This window comes from Rhagoletis zephyria, unplaced genomic scaffold, assembly GCF_001687245.7.
Source record: "Rhagoletis zephyria isolate East Lansing unplaced genomic scaffold, Rhagoletis_zephyria_1.1 Rzeph_scaffold_06824, whole genome shotgun sequence".
NCBI lineage: Eukaryota > Metazoa > Arthropoda > Insecta > Diptera > Tephritidae > Rhagoletis > Rhagoletis zephyria.
In genome coordinates this window covers 3,842-9,845 of record NW_016163907.1, presented here as the reverse complement: position 1 = coordinate 9,845, position 6,004 = coordinate 3,842, and the positions used below count along the sequence as shown (strand labels likewise).

The 6,004-nt window shown below is 30.8% G+C and overlaps 1 long non-coding RNA gene across 1 annotated transcript; it reads left to right on the top strand.

Moving 5' to 3' along the window:
* Nucleotides 1-238: 238 nt before the first annotated feature.
* Nucleotides 239-5,783, top strand: LOC108373577 (uncharacterized). Its single transcript, XR_001848973.1, has 3 exons — nt 239-382; nt 437-521; nt 5,237-5,783. It is a non-coding gene; the product is annotated as an uncharacterized LOC108373577 (long non-coding RNA).
* The last annotated feature ends 221 nt before the right edge of the window (nt 5,784-6,004 follow it).

Sequence of the window (6,004 nt, the reverse complement as noted above, 5' to 3'; positions counted from 1 at the left end):
AGATAGCGTCTGAACGATACAGTCGAAGAAGCAACGGGTGAGGAGTATGCCAACTTCGTCTGTTAATCAACAAGAAAACACCCATATGCATACATATACATACATATATGTACATACATCAATATATCGCACATCAATACTATTTACCTCGTCATGGTCAGCTGATGAGTGTATGTATATATGTATGTATTAAGCTGCTACATACGTAGTGCTTTTTAATTGACTTTAGATATGGAGGGTTATCAACTCGACAATTGGGTGTGGCATATATTAAAATAAATATTTAAATCCTCATTTATTTAGTTAAACTCAATTCATTTTAATCATAATAGTGCCATTCGCAAGAAGAAAGGAGAACCAGCAACATTAGTGGCACATAATGGTAAGAGGGTGAGTGCAATTTTAAAGTAGTTTATGACTCTGTATACTTACCTAGGATGCAGCATAAAATAACAGCAATAATGACAGCCTGGAGATCAAGCGAAGACGAATTTTTTCCAACAGGACCTATTTTGTGCTAGGTAAACAATTAAAAATTGAGGCCCATTCCCGGCAAAAGAGACATCCACAATCTCGAACAATAACACGGTGCTACAAAAAAAAAGTTGTATTTACTTTTTTGTCATTCAGTTGAGGTGGTAGAGCAGGTCTAGTAGTATAAGAGTATCAGAATTCGCTGAAAACTGTACAATTTATGACCGGTGCACAGTGTGATATTTCAACAATTTAGGTGAACAAAATTATATGTGGATATTTTTGGGGTATATTTAGGATGCTGATTTTCCATATAGATACTATCCGCTTTCTCAGTTTGGTCGTTGCTTGCGAATTTTCGGTTGCTGAAATTTGGTAAGCTATGTTTTCCATCAGCATATGCAAACTTTATGAAAACTAACATGGAAGCTTTGAACTCGCAGAAATAGGAAAAAAGTGCAATATACCTTTGTTTACGTCCACTAAGGAAGAATTATTGAAGTTTCTTATGTTTTACAGTCATTTTGTGATATTTCGACAATCTATGTGGAAAAAATCATTTCATTACGTTTTTAGTAATTAAATAGACGAATTATAAGACAATACTTTTTTTAATGTACGTAGAGATTTTTTATAAAAACAACTGAATTTTAAAATATGCTAAATTAGGGGACAATCTGTTCATATTTTGACAATTTAAATGAGCAAAATTATTTTTCTAGATGTTCGGTAAACATATTACGAAAAAGTTATAAAAAAATAAGAAAAAGTACTTATTTATATTGGAACGAATTTCCGTCATCCCTTGTATTGCGAATAGAAGAAATTTAAACTTTAACAGAGAACAAATCTTAAAATAAAGGATTTTTTGTAAATTCTTTTGATTTTTTTAAAGCCTGTTCTTTTACAAAAACATCAAGCTATCAACGAAGAAAATTGATTGATAATAAAGGTATAAACACTTAAGTAACAAGTAATTTTTAGCAAAAAAAAAACCGACTTCAACTCCCATATAAAAAAAAATATATATATATATATCTCATGATCCACTGATCGGATCTCAACCAGATTAGTATGATACCACCTCTGAGACACTACCTTTCCGATGCAAAAAGAATTATCGAAATCGGTTGACGTGGTCCAAAGTTATGCGGTAACATACATAAAAAAAAAAAAAATATTCCGACGAACTGATAACCTCCTCCTTTTTTGGAAGTCGGTTAAAAATAACTTCTTCCAAATGTTTCCATCCAGATTTATGATTTCATTAATAGTTCATACATGGTGTATGCGTAACATTTTTTCCTAGTAATGTTTCATAAAAAAGAAATTATTATGCATTTTTATTTCACTTCAAAAAAGGAGGAGGTTATCAGTTCGTCGGATTTTTTTTATTGNTTTTTTTATTGTTTTTTTTTTTTATGTATTTTACCGCATAACTTTGGACCACGTCAACCGATTTCGACAATTCTTTTTGGATCGGAGAGGTAGTGTCTGAGAGGTGGTCCCATACTAATCTGGTTTAGAGCCCATCATTGGATCATGAAATATATATATATATATATTTTTTTTTTAAGTCTGTTTTTTTTTTTGCTAAAAATTACTTGTCATTTGACCATTTACAACTTTATTTACCAATAAATTTTCTTCCTTGATAACTTAATGTTTTTGTAAAAGAACTGGCTTTAACACAAATCAAAAGAATTTACAAAAAAAAACATATTTTAAAATTGTTTCCGTTAATGTTTGCATTTTTTCATTCACAATACAAACATAAAATGAAAATATCTTGCGAAAATGACTTGAACGGTATACGGGGCCGTAATCTACGACCCAAAATTAAGTTTACGTGTTTCTGCGTTTTTTTTTTTTTGTGACATTTCAAAATTCGACATTTTCCTTACAGTGTATTTAGTCACGGATCACGTGGATGCCTCAAAAAACCGCGCGGATAAGAATTGAAATACACAAGAAGCAAATTAAATTGCAATAAGAATTCTTTAGATTTTTTTTTATGAAGTGTTTTATCGCTAAAATGTCAACCGTTTACTTGTTATTTAGTTTTGTGTTCATTTTCGTAATAGTGACTTAGTTTTGTCTCATATATGTAAAAATAAAAGAATTCAAGGCATACATTTTTAATACTTTTGTCCACCTATTTTGTTCAAATATCGCACTTTGCGCTGTTTTGACCCAACATCCCGATTTTCAGTTTTTTGATCATAAGATACGATTTTTGGGGGAGTATTTTGAATTCTGATAGTTTCAAAACTCTTTTTTAGACCCGTTTTATCATTTTATAGAATATCTCTAAAACTATTTTTTTTTCAGTAAACATTTTTTTGCTTGGGAACTTTTTGTTCCAAATTTTTTCCAAAACGTTATTTTTTAATTTTTTTTTACCATTCCTTATCCTCAAAGGTACATTGGATTTAAGAAAAAAATTATATACCTAACGTACAAATCCGTAAAATTATGTATCGATTTTGGTGTTGTAATGTTATCTATCTATATACATATAAATACGCCACAGGAAAAAATATACCGATTTAAAGGATATAACTTCCTCTAAATGTTAATCCCGATACATAGGCCCCCTATGGAATCTGACATATAGACTAAAATGTGAAAACCGTTATATCTCTAAAACTAAGCTGGGGAACTGAACTTAGCAAAGATGCACAGATTGTAAATACCCTACTTATGGTGAAAAATGGTAGGTACTGGGAAAGTGGGCGTGGCACTTCCCATTCAAACTGAAATTCTCTGGAACCACCTATGCTAACGTCCTGAAATTGGACATAGCAACATATGTTGTCAATACCGTACTTATAGCAAAGAGTGGTCGATTTTGGAAAAGAGGGCGTGGCACCGCCCACCACTTATTATAAGGTAATGGAATTTTATACACCTACATTTATACACATATAAAATGGCATTGAATGATTGTTGTATTGTGCAAAGTTTTTAGAAGGATCAGTGTGTTTGTCTTCCGATAGGTGGCGCAGAAATTGAGAGTTAGCCTAAAAAATCATATTTATGATTAGATTTATTTCACTTTTAGAACACATATTAGTAACATAAAATTTGGTGTAACTTAGTAGCCCAGTCATGTGATGAAAAAATATAGTCATTCGCATAAAGGAGTTAGTATTGGTGACAAGTAAAATTCAAAAGTGTACGAAAAAAGATGCCGCATTTCGACAACTGGGCGATACTAGTTTTAAAGAATAGGGGACTTTCTCCACACAATTTTTTTCTCTTGCAAAACTATATATCTACATTCGTAGCTACAGTCATGTGAAAAATAATTTGTTTGTTTAATATTTATTTTTGTTTTTTTTTTTATAAAAATACCAAAACATACTTTTTATTAAGAATGAGTACGTGGTTATATAGCCCATTAAATTCTAGCAACTTAAGAAAGTGAAATTTTCAATTGATTTTTGAATTTTTTTTTGCGGACGGCGTTATTATTTATATAAAAAAAAAACTTGTTGAACATACTTTGTATGGAAGAAAATACAAAACACCGTCAGCTAATGAGCTGTATTTTTATAAAAATAATAAAAATTGAACAAACAAAAGAAAAATAGGCAAATCCGGTCAAAATGTCGCGTGTCGCTATTATTTTTCGCATGACTATATGTATATGTACATATGTATGTAGGTGGCCGGATGGGAGTATACATAAGGCAAGCGAAATATTAAAAAAAAAAATAATAATAATATAAAATACTTAAGTCTGGCGACGTAAATGTGAACGTTCATACATACATACATGGATACTATGCATGGATGTGTAAACATTTGCCTTATTTTGTAGTCGAAATTGTTTTATAAATTTTTCTTTTGCCATCCTACTTTTTCAGATTCATCTCGTTTTCGAACCTACTCATCTTTTTTCTCCTCGCATTTTTTTATAGCAGTCACATGAATATATTAAGAATATGTTTACTTAAGTACGTACAAATATGTATGTATATATGTATATATGTATGTATGTATAAATATTTATAAATATACATATACATATATAAATGACTTAAATATACTACATTGATGTATTTACATACGTACTATACATACATATACGGAGAGCGTACGCAGGTTGATATGTACCAGAATATTATCAGTACCAGCCCGCTAATGAAAACATAATGTTCTTGTATACTTATTTCTTATTTATTTTTTGGAACATTTTATTATTTTGTGTTTCATTCCAATTTTCGAATATAAACAGCGCGTCAACAAATTTCTTAAATCACTTGGTGCAAGGCATTATTTAGAAAAAGACATACAGCAGTTCAGCAATAAAGTAATTTTACTATATGAAAAATAATATAGTATAAGCAGATTTCGTTGTAGTGCCCAGTCCAAGTGATAATTTGTTTTAAAAGTTATTTGAAATACATATCAATAGCGGACTATATAGAAATCAGACTCGTCTGTACTTAAATTGTGATAGCACCATATTTATAATAAATATATTTGCCATTTGTTCAACATTTGGATCGACGAAAAGAAAAACATTTTAATTATTACTAGCTACTGGAAGAGTCATTTAATTAAGCTATTTTGCATTTAATTGAATTGAGACTACAAAAACAAAAAATACTATAAATATTTACATATAGAGAAATATTCATACATACACACATACATATGTACATACTACATATATAAAAGTGAATATTGATTGGTAATCTTGAAGATTGCGTGGAAATAAGCAGAAATTATTCGCTTGTGTACATTTTGTCAGCGGCAGAAATTGATTTATTAAGTTCCATACGCATTGATGATTCCACTCAGTTGATTTGCAACTGCGAGCGCATTACGTAGACAAATAAAAGCAGCTGCAACAAAGTGTTCAAACCTAAACAGTTATCATACACGCAGTTCCGAAGTTCCTGTACAAATTGAAAAGTAAGTACGTTTACATATTTCCTACTTATTATTCATTAATCGCATACAAAAAGCCTCTCGCGACATTTTTTTGTTACCAAAAGCCCAATGAAACTCGTGTAATTTATATGTCTCATTTTTTTATGCAAAAGCCAATATATATTGCCTCTTAGTATGAATGCACTCTCAGTAGGTTAATACTTTGCTTATGTAACAGTGTTGGGTGTCCAGATCTGCGTTGACAGATATTTGATAAAATATACCAACGAGAAAAAATTTATAAATCAGCTTGGGATAGATTGTTTATATGTATATATTTACCACTTTTTAGTCAAATCATTACAATTAAGAAAATAACTTGGCGAATTGAGTGAAAACTCGAATTTGCAATTGCCAGCTCGCTCTCCTTCACCTTTGTCATTAAATATCAAATGAAATTTCGAACTTCTCATACAAATACAATCGCCGTTCGAAGTCGGCGAAGAACTGTAGGTCCCTCCGCTTTGTGTGACAACATCAAGGAGAAGCTCGGCCAAACACTAACATATGTGTATTATAATTATGTATTATTGAACTCACGGTCTCATATCTACCGAATTGGGAAAACTTAACTCCGCCGCAATAT